This window comes from Protopterus annectens, chromosome 2.part2, assembly GCF_019279795.1.
Source record: "Protopterus annectens isolate FY-2018-M chromosome 2.part2, PAN1.0, whole genome shotgun sequence".
NCBI classification, from domain to species: domain Eukaryota; kingdom Metazoa; phylum Chordata; order Ceratodontiformes; family Protopteridae; genus Protopterus; species Protopterus annectens.
The window spans coordinates 334,309,775-334,325,817 of NC_056730.1; positions in this window are offsets into that span (position 1 = coordinate 334,309,775).

Below are 16,043 nucleotides of genomic sequence, written 5' to 3' on the forward strand. Positions count from 1 at the left end.
TCTGCAAGGGGATACAACCTGGCTTCCCCTTGCCTGTTGATGTACCACATCACTGTGGTATTGTCTGTAACCACAAGAAGAGGTCCTGAGGACCAAAGAAGGTTCACAGAATGTACACCCTTGATCAGGGTAAGCATCTCTTTGATATTTATTTGCTAGCATATGTCTTTGGTGTCCCACACCTCTTGCACTTTTATCTCTCCTGAAACTGCTCCCAAGCAAAGTCTGAAGCATCTGTGGTGACTGACTGCTTTGAAACAGGGAGGAAGAAGGTAAGAGCTTGATTTAAGGATATCTGTTGTCTACAGCAAGTGATTTCTCTTCTAACAAATGACAGTATTGGAATATAAAAAGACAAAAGGTTGCTGATGCTGGGACCAAAGAGATTTCAGATACCACTGTATCTTTTTCATGTGGAGTCTTGCTAGGAGTAAATTGAGAATTATAGATGCCATGAGACCCAAACTCCTGAGCTATTCTCTTGCAGTGGCTGAAATCTGAGTGGAAAACGTTAGAAACAGATCTAATAAAAATCAGTTTCTTCCTGTGGAAGAAAAATTGTTTGAAATGAGGTGTCAAGTTAATACCCAAGAAACACAATTAAGTCAAGAAAGAGTTTTAAATGTTCTCTTGGAATCCCAGGTTGTGCAAGAGATCTCTCACCCATGAGAGAGATTCCTTACATTTTAAAAAAGACTCTGCAAAGATAAGCAAGTCATCTAAATACAGAAAAATGTGGATACCCTGTAGACTGCAATGAGCTATAACTAGAGCTAGACATTTTGTGAACACTCTTGGTTCAGTGGATAGTCCAAACAGTAAGGCAGAAAACTGATAATGTGATCTAGACACACAAAATCCTTAAGAAATGCTTGAAATCTGGATGAATAGGAATGTGATGATAAACATATTTTAAGTCTAGATTTTATTTATTTATTTTATTGGTCTTTGTTAACCAGGAAAGTCTGACTGGGTAATATCCATTTTTAGCTGAGGTCCAAGGAGAAAAGCTCAATTTGTTTACATTGCATTGTACTTAGTTCCAGTTGATAAACGCTGACTTTGCCTCTTTGGGTGAGATGACTGTATATTTGATGTCATTGTTATAGAAGATTAGGGTGTTAGGATAGCACATCTGAAATTAAATTTTCCTCTTTATTAGATCTGCATAATATGGTGAGAACTTTTGATGATTTTCTTTTATTGCTAGTGGGAGATCTTGCGATATGGAAATCCTTTGGCCATTCCATAAAATTTGTTTTTGTTTCTTGGCAGCAAGCAGAATTCTTTGTGTGCCTTGAAAATTTAAAAGCTTCACATAACTTATCTTGGAGAGTTAGAGTCTTGTTTCTTGCGTAGTGAATAATGAGCCCTCTCAATTATTATTTCAGTAGTGCTCTCTTCCAATTGCAAGAAAGTTTCAAAAGATTTGCTTGGAAATTTTAATTAGCTGGTTGTTTTCATAGTTTTCTGATAGTCCCCTTATTAGGATATTATTTCGCTGGCTCCTCATCTCCAAGTCAATAAGCTTTTGTTGCATTTTGGTTCTTGCTGTGTTTTTGGTGGTTAAGTTCTCTTTTAATTTACTTAGTTGGTATTCATTAGCTTGCATTTTTTGCTCCAGCTGGTCCATATGCTCTGCTATTTGATTAATTGTATTACCAAACTTGGAAAGTTGTACAGAAAAGCTCTGAACTGCTGTTTGGAGAGGTAGAAGAGCCTGTTTAACCTTATCCATGTGGAAGTTGGTGTCAATTTTTTGTTTGACGTTAGATTTGGTTGCTTCCTGCTGCTGCTTATTTATTTTCTGCCTTTTGGATGTGACTTCTTTTTCAGGGGAGGCTATTGCTGAGAATTTTGTTTTGGTTGTCTGTGTCTCCATACTATCTATTTCCTTTGGCATTTTAGATGGTTCTCAGTAACAGAGTACTTCTTACTGCTTGTACTGATGCTGTCTTCAGGCCTGTAATTTACAAGTGGTTGAGGTTCTCGGAGTTGATTAGAAGTGGTTTTAACACTTTTAACAAAAGTATTGAATTGAAATTCTCTACTTTCAGATCAAGTTGGATGAGGGCATTTGTTGCTTACAGGATTATGACAGTTTCATTGGAGTTCTTTGGCTTGTAGATTGGTAGTTATTCATTTGGTTAGGAGATTCGTGGCAAGGGTACTTACTGGACATCCACCATCTTGGAATCCGAAAATCAGCCTACATCTTAGTAGCATGATTTGCTTGGTGCTGTCTGCAGCACCTTTCAAAGATATAGGAGTGAGTTGGGTACTTACCTTTAAAGATAGTTTTATTTTTTTTTTAAAGAATGTTAACTGAAGCAGAGCATTTACATGTCCACAACATTTTTAAGGTACAACATGGCAGAAATACAGCCAAAGAATTAATTAACTTTAATAAATATTAATGCAACAGTGATAATGTAAGGACAGACATATATTGATGTAAGTCAGGAATAAATGTAGCATAAATAGGCCTGATACAAGAATCCATTCAGCTAAATCAGCAAGAATAGTACCTGTATACTATCATAACATCACATAGTATAACGTTTCTATGGAGAAAATAAGATGCAAAGAACAAAGTATTTTCAATATGTAAAAGTGTTGGACATAGGATGTGAAAGACAGTAATGTATGAATCAAATGACAGGAAGAAGGTAAAGGAGAAAAACAGAAATTAGAGAGTTAAAAATAAAAAAAGTGCATCGGGAGAGAGACAATGGGGAAGTGTTCCGCTATTCCCTATCCAGGTCTAGGAGATCCGAGTAGTACTACAGGAGTATGTTTACTGGTAAGCCAGGGTGCACCCACACAGGGCCTCTGGGAATCCAATAATTTACTTCTATTTTAACATGTTTTATGACAACATTTAAGCTAGTAAATAAACACTTTGTTTTGTTTTTAATATGCAGCAATGGTATATATTTCTGATCATAATCTGGAATAATCTTATTGCCAGAAAGCCACCATGGAGCAGGGGCAGCTCATGGCATCGGACTGCCGGACTGTAGCCCTCCCACCTAGAAAAGAAAGAAAATAAATCTGTTAAACTAAAAAACAAAAAACAAAAAAACAAGAGTCCAGACTGCAGTCCGGATAAAGAAACACAGGTACCCAGCAATCTTTGCTGCAAATGCACCCAGGAATTATTGCGGGAACGACTGCACAGAAGAGGAGGTCTGGACTGCATCAACTCCAGGCAAATCCAATCAGGACTAAGAGGTGAGCAGGCAAATCCAATCAGGACTAAGAGGTGAGCTGCTCTCTTGGGATTTTCATTGTGCGGGCTCATTCAGGAGGTACGTGTAGCAGGGTTTGGTCGCTGGCTAGATTGCTCAATGTCGCGGGTCGATTTTGGTGCTTGTTCAGACATGATACATCATCAGGTAAGTGAGTATTGCTGGAGGGATTTGCTGTTTATGGTTGCTGGAGGGATTTGCTGTTTATGGTCGCTGGAGGGATTTGCTGTTTATGGTCGCTGGAGGGATTTGGTGTGTATGGTCGCTGGAGGGATTTGGTGTGTATGGTCACTGGAGGGATTTGGTGTGTATGGTCGCTGGAGGGATTTGGTGTGTATGGTCGCTGGAGGGATTTGGTGTGTATAGTCACTGGAGGGATTTGGTGTGTATGGTCGCTGGAGGGATTTGGTGTGTGTGTGTGTGTGTGTGTGTGTGTGTGTGTGTGTATGGTCGCTGGAGGGATTTGGTGTGTGTGTGTGTGTGTATGGTCGCTGGAGGGATTTGGTGTGTGTGTGTATGGTTGCTGGAGGGATTTGGTGTGTGTGTGTGTGTGTGTATGGTCGCTGGAGGGATTTGGTGTGTGTGTGTGTGTGTGTATGTGTGTATAGTCGCTGGAGGGATTTGTGTGTGTGTGTGTGTGTGTGTGTGTGTGTGTGTGTGTATGGTCGCTGGAGGGATTTGGTGTGTGTGTGTGTGTGTGTGTGTGTGTGTGTGTGTATGGTCGCTGGAGGGATTTGGTGTGTGTGTGTGTGTGTGTGTGTGTGTGTGTGTGTGTGTGTGTGTGTGTATGGTGTGTGTGTGTGTGTATGGTTGCTGGAGGGATTTGGTGTGTGTGTGTGTGTGTGTGTGTGTGTGTGTGTGTGTGTGTGTGTGTGTGTATGGTCGCTGGAGGGATTTGGTGTGTGTGTGTGTGTGTGTGTGTGTGTGTGTGTGGTGTGTGTGTGTGTGTGTGTGTGTGTGTGTGTGTGTGTGTGTGTTGTGTGTGTGTGTGTGTGTGTGTGTGTGTGTGTGTGTGTGTGTGTGTGTGTGTGTGTGTGTGTGTGTGTGAAAATGCCCCAGTTGCAATATACTGGTGGTTAGACTCATGGTGGTGTGGTAGGGAATACCTCAGGCTTGAACCCTGTACCTTGTATGCAGGTGTTAAAGACCTGAATTCCCTACCGACCACCATTTGTAAAAAAATTGCAGATTTTTGTCTCATATTTGATCTGATCTATTCCTCATAATATCTGTGGTTTTTAAATATTGCAATGCTTGAAATTTGATGGTGCAGTGGTAGCATTGTTGCCTCACAGTTGCAGGTTCTTGGGTTTGATTCTTGGCTGGGGTGCCTTCTTTGTGGGGGGGGGTCTGTATCTTCTCCCTGTGTTTGTGTTGGTTTGCTTTTGTGTCCTCCCATGTTACAAAGACATGTCTGCATTATTTATTCCTGGGCCTCTGCCGAGAATTGTTTTTTTTTTGTTCCAAGTCAGACTGTCCTGATTAACAAATTGACAGGCATTTGAATTTCAGACTTCATGTTTCTGAATGTTTACTTCCTTACATATTTGATAGTGCAGTGGCAGTATTGTTGCCTCACAGCTATAGGTGTTTCTGGTTTGATTCTTAGCTGGGGTGCCTTCTGTGTGGAGTCTGCATGTTATCCCTGTGTTTGTGTGGATTTGCTCTGGTGTCCTTACATATTTGATGGTGCAGTGGCAGTATTGTTGCCTCACAGCTATAGGTTTTCTGGTTTGATTCTTGGCTGGGGTGCCTTCTGTGTGGAGTCTGCATCTTATCCCTGTGCTTGTGTGGATTTGCTCTGGTGTCCTGCCATTTTACAAAGACATGTGTCTACAGTATTTCTTCCTGGGCCTCTGCTGAAAATTGTTTTTGTTCCGTCAGAAGTAAAATTGACAGGCATTTGAATTTCAGACTTCATATTCTTCAGAAAATACATAGTATAACAACTTTTTATTCTAGCAATAAACATATAGTAACACAACATTTTATTATAGCAATTTTTTTTGAAATTTGTCCTTATTTTTGGGACTGTAATACCCTGTTATTGGCTTTGTCCAGGTTTTTTGTGCTAAGGTTGACAGGTATGGCAAGAACTGAATTCACTGAATATGTTTGAGGGCTGTATTCCCTCATTACTGGGTTTGTCCAGGTGTTTTGTGCTAAGAGGTTGACAGCTATGGTGAGAACTGAATTCATTAAATGATAGCCATTTAAGTTTCAGTCTTCCTCTCTTTCACAAAGCAGCTGATTTGGCATAGTGGTATGTTGCTCTTGACTGTTTTGCACAGGGACCTTGGCAGTAAAATATACGGTGATAACACAGCATTTTTCTTTCACAAAGCAGGTGATTTGGCATAGTGGTATGTTCTGACTCTTTTGCACAGGGACCTTGGCAGTAAAATGTATGGTGGTAACACAGCATTGTATTCTAGCAGCTTTCCAAGATTATACAAGCAATGTTTAATGTGTCCCTGGTTTTTGCCCTTTTGACCCACCTCAATAAATTTGGCTTTTTCCAGACTTCTTGTGCTGGCAAGTTGAGATGCAGTTGAGTATTGCGTAGATTTTACAAGGAGCTGAGAGCTGCAGGGGAAGAGACATTTAGTGCTGATTATGGTAAGTTGGCTCACATTGCTAATAGCACAACAGGTTGTGTACTTGCTTTTGATGCAGAAGGTTGTTGGTTCTACTCCCATAAGGGGTGAATGCTGCCATACTGAAAGTTAAGATACTATGAGCCTGTTATCAGTTTGCCATCCATTTCCTATTGCAATATTACTAGCTTATTTTTAATGTAATTTAGGCAATTTATTCCTCAGGGGCATCAGACACTTTATTTTTCGATGAAGCCATGAAATATAAAGGTGATTGCTAACAGCAACCTCTTCATTACAGATTTATTTAATGTGGAATTATTTAGATGACTTTTTTACTACTTCAGAGATTGTGCATATTTACTGATAATGGTGGACTGTAGAATTGTGCATATTTACTGATAATAGTGGACTGTAGAAGTATGAGTAGACTTTTATGATGGAAATGTTCTGAATTGGGCAGTTCTGTTTCATTGTTTACTGGAAAAATGTTCAAAGCAATAGGAAGGTGTATCAAAGAGCACATGTATGTTTCATATGCAAGGGGTCTATGATTTGAAAACAGCCCAGAATTAATTTTTATCTGCCACGGGTAAAATGTATTTTCTTTGAATGTGGGTTTTAATGTTGTTTCAATGAATGTGAATTTCAAGGGCAGAGAAGTTTTAATGCCAAGTTTGTTTAGCAGATGTCTTAGTGTTTGTGCTGTAAAATACAAAATAAAACTTTCAAATGAAGTCCAACTCATCATAGAAGTAAAGCAGTATGCACATTAGTGTTTATGGTAAATGGAGTGAAATAGCCAAGTAATGGTTCATTGGAATGGCTGCAGAGGCTCCATTCAACCATGATTTTGTCAGGGGGGAAGGGCAGCAAACTCAGACATGCCCAGCTGAACTATACCTCCCAACTATCCAGATTTTCAAAGAATGAATAGATTCTTGCTTCTTATTTTTGGTTTGTTCTTCATAAAATTTGTAGTTTTCTGGCAAATAATTTAGGAATTAAGTCACTGAATAATGATACACTGAGTTTCAGACTTCATAACCTTCAGAAAAATGCATGTTAAAGTAAGAGCTGTTCTATCAATTGTCTCAATTTATACAAGAGCATTTTTAGTACTGTTTATATGTTCCCCCAATATATTTGGCCTTGTTCAGATTTACTGCATTAACAGGTTGAGAGGTACATGCAAATAAATTGCTTTATAGAATTAAGCATAGCCAACCTCTCAACTGTCCCCGATTTTGGCTCAAAATGTTGCTCTTCCCCCTTATAATCCCTCCGCAAAATAGCAATTTTGGAAGAAAACATGAAGGGTTTACAATTAAGAAATAACTGTAATAATCAAAGTTATAGATTACTTGAAATGCATGTAGATTCTTTTATTTTGTCAGCTGCTCAAGTTAGCAGTACTAATATTAAAGTGTCCCTTCTTTGACAGGTTCCCAGCTGTATTGTGTGGCTATTTGATATTTTTGCATCACATTTTTGGTCCATTTTTCATAAAATTGTGTTTTTTGGCAAATTAGTGACAAATCACTAAAGACCAAAGTTAGAAAATGACAGACATTTGAGTTTCAGATTTTATACTCTTCAGAAAATTCATACTAATGCAAGACCTATTCTATTATCTTTCTAAGTTTATTAGAGCAATATTTAAAAATTGTCCTTATTTTTGGGCCTTTGTCCCACTTCTGTGTATGGCTTTGTCCAGATTTCTTGCTCTGAGGTTGAGAGGTATGACAAATGTGTCAGGGCCATCACAGTCAGCCAGAGACATTTCAAATTGTGACATACTTGTTGCACCCGACTCCCCCATGTAGTGACTCTGGATGTGTCCAAGCAAGGCAAGGAGTAGTTATGCAGTGTAAATGTGCAGTGTGTCCCCTCCATCCAAGGTAGACACAATTACTACAGTGGCTTTTCATCTGTCCTTGATTTTGCAGAACGGTCTGGTTTCTGTCATATTTTTGTACTGTTGATTTATGCTTATTACTTAGATTTATGTTTATTACTCAAAGTGCCTGTTGCTCTGTGTTTAAGTAGCAATGCTTTAATGACCATAAGGTAAGCTTGTCTGAGATCGTAAGATGCAAGTTAGCTTTAATAAGCATACTGTTAAAGAATTGCCAACATTGAAAGCCTTTCTGTTGTTGCCATGCAGAGAATACTTGACTAGATAATGTATAAGCCTTTGGTATTAAAGGACAGGATTCCATTATTTTAAAAAGCTCATTACACTTGTTGGAGACTTTCAGTCATCTCTACAGACTTTACCCATAAACTAAACAGAATGCCAATCATGTGTGGTCCATAACCTGTACAGTAATCCTTTAAGCAATGTATCTTGAACTTGTTTCTTGTTTGCTTTTCATTTTTTACTTTGATCATGTTTTCCCCATGAAACAAGTAGATAGTTGTCAGGCAGCAGGTCTTTTTAGGATAAGAAACATTTTTACAAGTGGGGGCATCACAGAGATTTCTACTTTCAACATATTATTTGGTACTTTAATAAAGCTGAATATAAATTATAATTAGAACTGCAGTGCAAGGAGAAGTGGTTTGAGTTGAGTGCTTCTGGTTTTTCTTATACTTGATTTTGACTGGCATTCCAGTAATGTATTTAAAAAGTAATTTATTTTTTCATGCCTCACAACCTTTTGTTTCCATCTAGATAATAAGTAAGCTGTCATGCAGCCAATGCATTGAAATATTTTTATTCTTCTACACTTATTTTTGTCTTGATTGGACTCTCATAATGATGGTTTGCCACCCAGGGCAGCGTATTTAACTAAAGTTAGTTTTTGTGGTTTTGAGCATAGCTCCTCCCCTTTCTAGTTGGCCACACCCCCTTGACCCCACCCATTCAGCTGTCTCCTGCAGCCCCCCTTTAATTTGAAGTCACCAGCTGCCACTGCCATGGAGGGAGTGTTGTGGTGGTAGGTTGGGGGTCAACTGAGGGGACCCACCAAAATGTCCTAAATTGGACCCTGCTGTTGCTAATGCCAGCCCTGGTCCATTATTACCCAAATACTGTATCAGGAATGTTAGTTTGTCTTGTCAGACAATGTTAAAGCCCTTTCTTCATAACTCTGTCTCAGCATTATGTTGTTAATATTTGCATAAACATTCATTGGTCTTCTTTTGACTGACATTGGTAAACTGGATTCTACCATCACTTGTTTTCCAGTTGTCTGAATCTTTTTGGTTCTTCTCCATTTGTTTATGTGATAGACTATGTGTAATCTTGCTAACAAGTACTTATTGATGAAAACTCAGACTGTCATACCAGTTCTGCATGCTTTTCGTTTTTAAGCAGAGTTGCTGTTACATCTTTCTCTATAGAATCTATATCTGCCTTCTGTTTTCATGTACAGTCGTACGCAGTTAATTCAGTTTCATTCTCAGATTTGCTGGTGGACATACTGTTCTTAAGAGAAAAGTCAATATTACTGGACTTTCTTAGATTTATTCACACAGATATTTGGTATTTCTCACAGTGAGTGCAACTCAACAAGCATTTTATCAACTTCACAATGATAAATTTTGTCATACTGATTCACTTTAGTAAACAAAAAAGAAAAAAAGAAGGAAAACAAGTTCAAGTGTGGTCTTCAAAAGTTGCAGTTTATATTCAGTGCTGTTAATAGCAACTTTTTGATCTTTCTCTACAAATGTAGCATCTCCTGAAATAGTGCTCCTTTAACCCAGGTAAGACTGATGTAGCTGTTCCTCCCACTTATGCTGAAATTGTTTTCCATTTTTTATAAGTGCAACATTTAGTAATTATTAGTCCTTTTGAAACTATTTTTGTAGTAAATATAAATGTAAGTACACTTTGTTGCCAAAACAGGCTACGTAGTTATATAGCAACTCTTGGTAACATCACAAATTGCAGCACAGTCTAGTGCCTTCTCTTCACAGTGAAGGACTGGTTATTGTTATTGGAATAATACAGTTGTGTAAGATAAATTTACCACAACAGTAGATATTTCAAATGATCACTGCTGCAGTAGCCTTAGCTATATGGGTTATATCCTGCCAGGGATGTAACAGCTGGCCAGCTTCCAAAGATTCAGGGCACCATGCATATGGCTAAACTGTTAAGCAGCATGAGCTGAGCTGATTAAAAGAAAGGTTTGAGTGCAAAGCCCTTGAGAGCTTTCCTAAATAAATGTCCACACCTTGGCATAAAAAGCACACCAAAAAACAAAGGGAATGGTGGGAGGGAGTGGTGACTGCAGCAGTGATTATTACTAACTACTATTATGGCAGTTTATCTGACACAACTGTGCTATGTTCTTCATATTGATCACTGCTGCAGTAGCCTTAGCTATGGGTAGATTACCATAGCTAACTATATTTGGAAGGTGGAATGAAAAGCATCCAGGAACCCCTGGTGAACGGTCCTAGCAAAGCATTATTTAGACCTAGAGAAGGAATCCAGCTTATACTGCTTTGTAAAAGTATGTACAGAGGACCAAGTAACAGCTTCTAGAATACTTAGAATCCAACCCTTTCCAAAAAATCCATAGAGGAAGCCAAGGTCTTTGTAGAGTATGCCTTGACCCTACCTGGAAGAGATCTGTCATAGTGAGCATCACAAAAGCTAATAGCCTTAGGCAACCATTTAAAGAAAGTCTGTTTTGACACTGGTTGTCCCTTCTTCTTACCTTCACAAGAAATGAACAATGAATCCAATGATCTTAAAGATTTAGTCCTGTTAATATAGTACCTGAGTTGTCTGTGGACTTCCAAAATATGGAGTATCCTTTCTCCTTTGTTTTTACAGCAAATCAAACACAGTGCAGTAATTGTTTTTTATGGAGCCTCTTTGTTTGTATGCCATTTGTCCTGGTAGCTGCACGGTGTTTTATTTGCTGTTTGTTCTTTGTTATTTTGAACACAGTTCAGCTGTTAGTCGTTGGTTTTAGTATTTTTTTCTGTGTTCTTGTTTTGCTAATACCACAACCCATGGCAGAGGGCAATACTTTAGAGCTGGATTATTGTGCTCTTGATAAACAGCCATAGTTTTGTCGTTTTTAACATTTAATATGGGTTTGGAATAATCCCTTGCTTTACATGAGCTTTAATAATGCTGTATCTAACCTAGAAGTTAATGCGGATTTGGAGGCATTTGATGCTATCCTTAAAGAGTTTGAGAACACTCTTTATAAGCTGAAAAGGGAGCAGTGGCAGAAACTGCATTTTGAGGCTTGCCTGCATTATGGGGTTGTACCCCGGGGACTTCGGGTTCTGCATATGCCGACATACGGAGACACCTATCCGGAGCTACTAAGTAAGTGGCAAACTTTGAACTTGGAGCTTAGCTTCAAATATTTACACTTGCTTAATGACATTTTTGCACCTGAAGAACAAGAATTGATGGATTTAGCCATTAGCCTTTAGGACATTCTAAATACTAGGTTTAAAGGTGAATTTTTTGCTGAAAAGATTGATAATGTGTATATAAGCCTAAGTGCATATGATGAATGTTTGTCACTCATTAAAAGAAGGAAACTTGAAAGAGATATGATAGACTTTAAAGAAGGCCATATTTTGTCTGGCCACATTCATCAAATGTTATAAGAGAGCCGGGCTTGTTAAATGTTAAATCTACAACTGACACCAATGGTAGTGATGCAGTGGATTTGATAGTTGTTGTACCTTCAACTGGTTCATCGGAGATTTTGGCTTCTTCTACACAGAATGTCAACAATGAAGGTAACACAGCAACAGCAGCAAAGGCAACAGCAGAGATTCAGGGAGGGACGAGACCTAAACAACCTATTGTTGAGTCTTCAACTTTTCCGTTGGCCCTTCCCAATCTACCAGCTCCTCTCAGATTGGAGGCCAATCATGCAACTGCTTTTCAGCCAGTTGAGGGCGGAAACGACTGAGAGCTTTGACAGAGCAGAAAGGAGCAGGTGCTTGGCAGAAGCAACGGAGACGTTAGTGATCAATATTTCTTCAACTGAATTGACATGCTTACAACAGCGGGTCCTTGACAAGGGCCTTTCTTTTGTTCCAGCAAAACCAGCTCAAGTCAGTGATGTCCTTGTTGATTTATGGAAGTTTTTATGGGATGTTGCTCTCAAGGTACTGCTTAAGGATAACACACAATCCATACCTCAACTCCTAAGGAAACCTAGTTTATTCACACCACAGCTGCCAGCAGTGGTTGAAGCATTTGTCAGTGTTTGTGAGAGAGATTTGTATAACATTCTAACCAACCCTAGTGGTAAAATTTTTTATAATTTAACTAGAGATGAGTTCATAGCACTTGAACAACTTAAAGCCAACATGGCCATCTGCATATGCCCTGCTAAGAGTGGTGCAATTGTTGTGATGGACACAAGTGTATATATGTTAAAAGTATGTTGGAACTCTTGAATGATAGTGATACATATTTACCTGTGGCCAGATATGTCGTGAACCGTTTTGTACAGGAAATAGATGTTTGTTTATATGATTTGTTAATGTCTGAAATGTTGTCCCAGGAACAATATGATTTTATGCTTGTAGAACATCCTGTTATTCCCTCTTTTAATGGTCTTCCTAAAATACATAAAAGGAGGAGAGACCACCTTTAAGGCCAGTTGTGGCTGGTAAGGGCTGGGCGACAGAGCCGTTATCAGTATTTGCTGAACAGGAACTTAAACCTTTTTTGGCATGAGCACCAGCAGTAATGAGAGATACAGAGGAATTTCTACGGACTTTTGGTGAAAGTGCCTGCTGTTTGAACTCTTAAGAAAGGAATTTTATTTTGGTGACCTTAGACATTAACACGTTATTCACTGCCATACCTAATACCTATGGCGTTGAGTGTATTAGGAATTTTCTTAATAGTTTTAGTGGCTTATTACATCAGCGCATTGAATTGATTTGTACTTTGATAGAGTTAATTTTGAAATATGATGTTTTTGTTTTTGATGGCATTTTCTGTTTGCAACTGTAGGGTGTTGCCATGGGCACACCCTGCACTAATAGTTATGCCAATTTTGTTTTAGCCGCCTGGGAATCGCAGGTTGTTTTTTCTGATCATGCATACAGGCAAAATCTTATTTACTATAGGCATTTTGTTGACGATATTTTTATTTTATGGGAGGTACGAACTCTTTGTTGTCTGATTTTGTTGATTATTTGGAACATAGTAGTTCCTGTTTCAGATTTACTATGCAATGGTCCAGGGAGAGAATTGATTTTTTAGATACAACTATAGTCATCAATTCTGATGGCAGTATTGACTCACAGCTACACAGAAAGGAATGTAGGAAAAATAACCTGTTGGCTAGGAGTAGTATGCATCCTACTAAGATATTCGGTAACATCATGAAGGGACAGTTCTTACGTATGTCCAGATTACATACATGTGACAGTGACTTCCTACAGGCTACGAGCCATTTAGCAGATGAGTTGACAGGTAGGGGATATCATGAAGCTGATGTAGCTCTGAAACTAGAAGAGGTCCATGACCTTAGACAAACTGCAGGCAGACCTTTCCTTTATAGGAGATCAGCATACCCCCGCAATAATGTCAACAATAGACCTAGTTGTAGTTTTTCTCTGAAATATAGTTGTAATATTAACTCTATCTGTGAAGTTGTTAAACGTAATTGGTCGATTCTACGTTCAGATGACACCCTTCGGAGGATAGTTGGTGAGGTCCCTAGCTTTATTTTTAGGAACAATCTGACATTAAAAATGGAGCTCTGTTATAGACCTTTTAGGAGATCTAGTAAGGTTTCAACTAAATGTGGTACTTTTCCCTGTAGATTGTGCAAGGCATGTGATTTTATGTCATGCAGTAATACTTTTGTTCACCCATCTACGTCTAGGTTATATATGTTTAAGGTGCATGCTGACTGTAAGTCAGTTAATTTAGTTTACTTGACAACCTGCATGGACTATATTTCGTTCTGTGTAGGTAAGACCAATCAGAGGTTGAAAGACCCAGTGTTGTAGCACCTGGGTGATATTAGAAGAATGAGTTGTTTGAATGCTTTGTATAAGCACATTAGACACAATGTGGGTCATTCTTTTAAGTTTACTGTTATTGGCATTGTTAGTGAGTCTGCTAGGGGGGAAGATATTGTCAACAAAACAGAGTTATTAGAAATGCAATGGATAGCAACACTCTATGCTCATAGGTTACCTGGTTTAAACTATACTATACCTTTAAAACCTGCTTTGAAATCTAGACCATTGCATCATTAATTGTTTGAATTTTGTGACTGGCTGTCCTATTTTTAAATAGATTGTTCTGTTTTTTTGTCTGTTAGGATCTGATGAAGGATGATATGTAAAAGCGCTTATCCTTTTACAATTCTGTTTTATTAAATAGAGTTTTTTATGGAGCTTCTTTGTTTTTATACTGTTTGCCCTGGTTGCTGCACTGTGTTTTATTTGCTGTTTATTCTTTATTATTTTGAACACAGTTCTGCTGTTAGTAATTGGTTTCAACATTTTTTTCTATGTCCTTTATTTTTACGTTCTGTAAATAAAATGGGGATATGGAGAGTTTGACTTAATGTAAACTTAGGTAACACTTTAGGCATAAAAGAAGGATTAGTTCTCAAAGAAACTGTCCTTGTGGAAAATGAGGTAGGGCTGACTCACTATAAGAGCTTGCAACTTAGATACTCTTCTTGCAGAGGTCAGTGCAATCGATAAAACTATCTTCCACTTTAAGAACCTCAAGTCAACCACATTAGCTGGCTCAAATGGAGCAAGTGTTATTTCTCTAGCACAAAATTGAAATCCCAAGGAGGGGCCACCGGTTTACTTGGAGGCCTTTTTTAACAAGCGACTGCCTTGAAAGAGGAGTATCCATTGGCAGACATGCAGAAATTACCAATAAATTCACCCTGACAGAGGAATAAGAAAGGTCATTCGATAGTAACTTGCACAAATATTGTTAAACCAGAGAACAACTAGCCCTGAATGGGTGTTTATGTTGTTGGCACCAACTAGAAAACCTTTTTCATTTGCTAATATATGATGTTCTAGTAGCAGGCTTTCTTGTTTCCATTAGTATCTGCTGCACATCTTCAGACAACAGGTGCCTAAAAGGAATTAAGACCCTATCATCCAGGCAGTCGACTGAAGATGACTGATGTCAGGATGCATCAAACACCCCTGTTTTGGTGTGAGTCGATCTATTCTGTGAGGAAGCTTACGGTAGTTCCCCTGGCCATTTCCAAAAGAAGGGAGAACCATAGGTGCCTGGCCAGACGGGAGTCACCACAATTCCTTCTGTATCTTCAGCAGTACCATGGGTATTAGGGAAAAGGGTAGAAAGACATACAGGAACATTCCTGTCCAAAGAAAATAAAAGGCATCTGTCTTTCATGCCTTCTTGCATGGGGTCCTGGAACAGAATTTTGATAGCTGGTTGTTCAGAGAGGAGGCAAAAAGGTCTACTTCAGGAACTCCCCACAGATGGAACAAATCTTGTTAGACCTCCAGATCTAGTTTCCAATTATGAGGGTCTGCCCTGGTCCTGTTCAGTTTATCTGCCATGCAGTTTTGATCTGATGGAATGTAGGATACCTGTAGATTGAGACTGTGCTGTGAAGCCATATCCCAAGCTAGCATAGCTAGTCTGCAAGGGGGTACAACCTGGCTTCCCCTTCCCTGTTGACGTACCACATCACTGTGGTATTATCTGTAACCACTTGAAGAGGTCCTGAGGACCAAAGAAGGTTCACAGAATGTACACCCTTGATCAGGGTAAGCATATCTCTAATATCTCTTTGATATTTATTTGCTAGCACGTCTTTGGTGTCCCACACCTCTTGCACTTTTATCTCTCCTGAAACTGCTCCCAAGCAAAGTCTGAAGCATCTGTGGTGACTGACTGCTTTGGAACAGGGAGGAAGAAGGTAAGAGCTTGATTTAAGGATATCTGTTGTCTGCAGCAAGTGATTTCTCTTCTAACAAATGACAGTATTGGGATATAAAAAGAAAAAGGGTGCTGATGCTGGGACCAAAGAGATTTCAGATACCACTGTATCTTTTTCATGTGGAGTCTTGCTAGGAGTAAACTGAGATTTATAGATGCCATGAGGCCCAAACTTCTGAGCTATTCTCTTGCAGTGGTTGAAATCTGAGTGGAAAACGTTAGAAACAGTTCTAATAAAAATCAATTTCTTCTTGTGGAAGAAAAATTGTTTGAAATGAGGTGTCATGT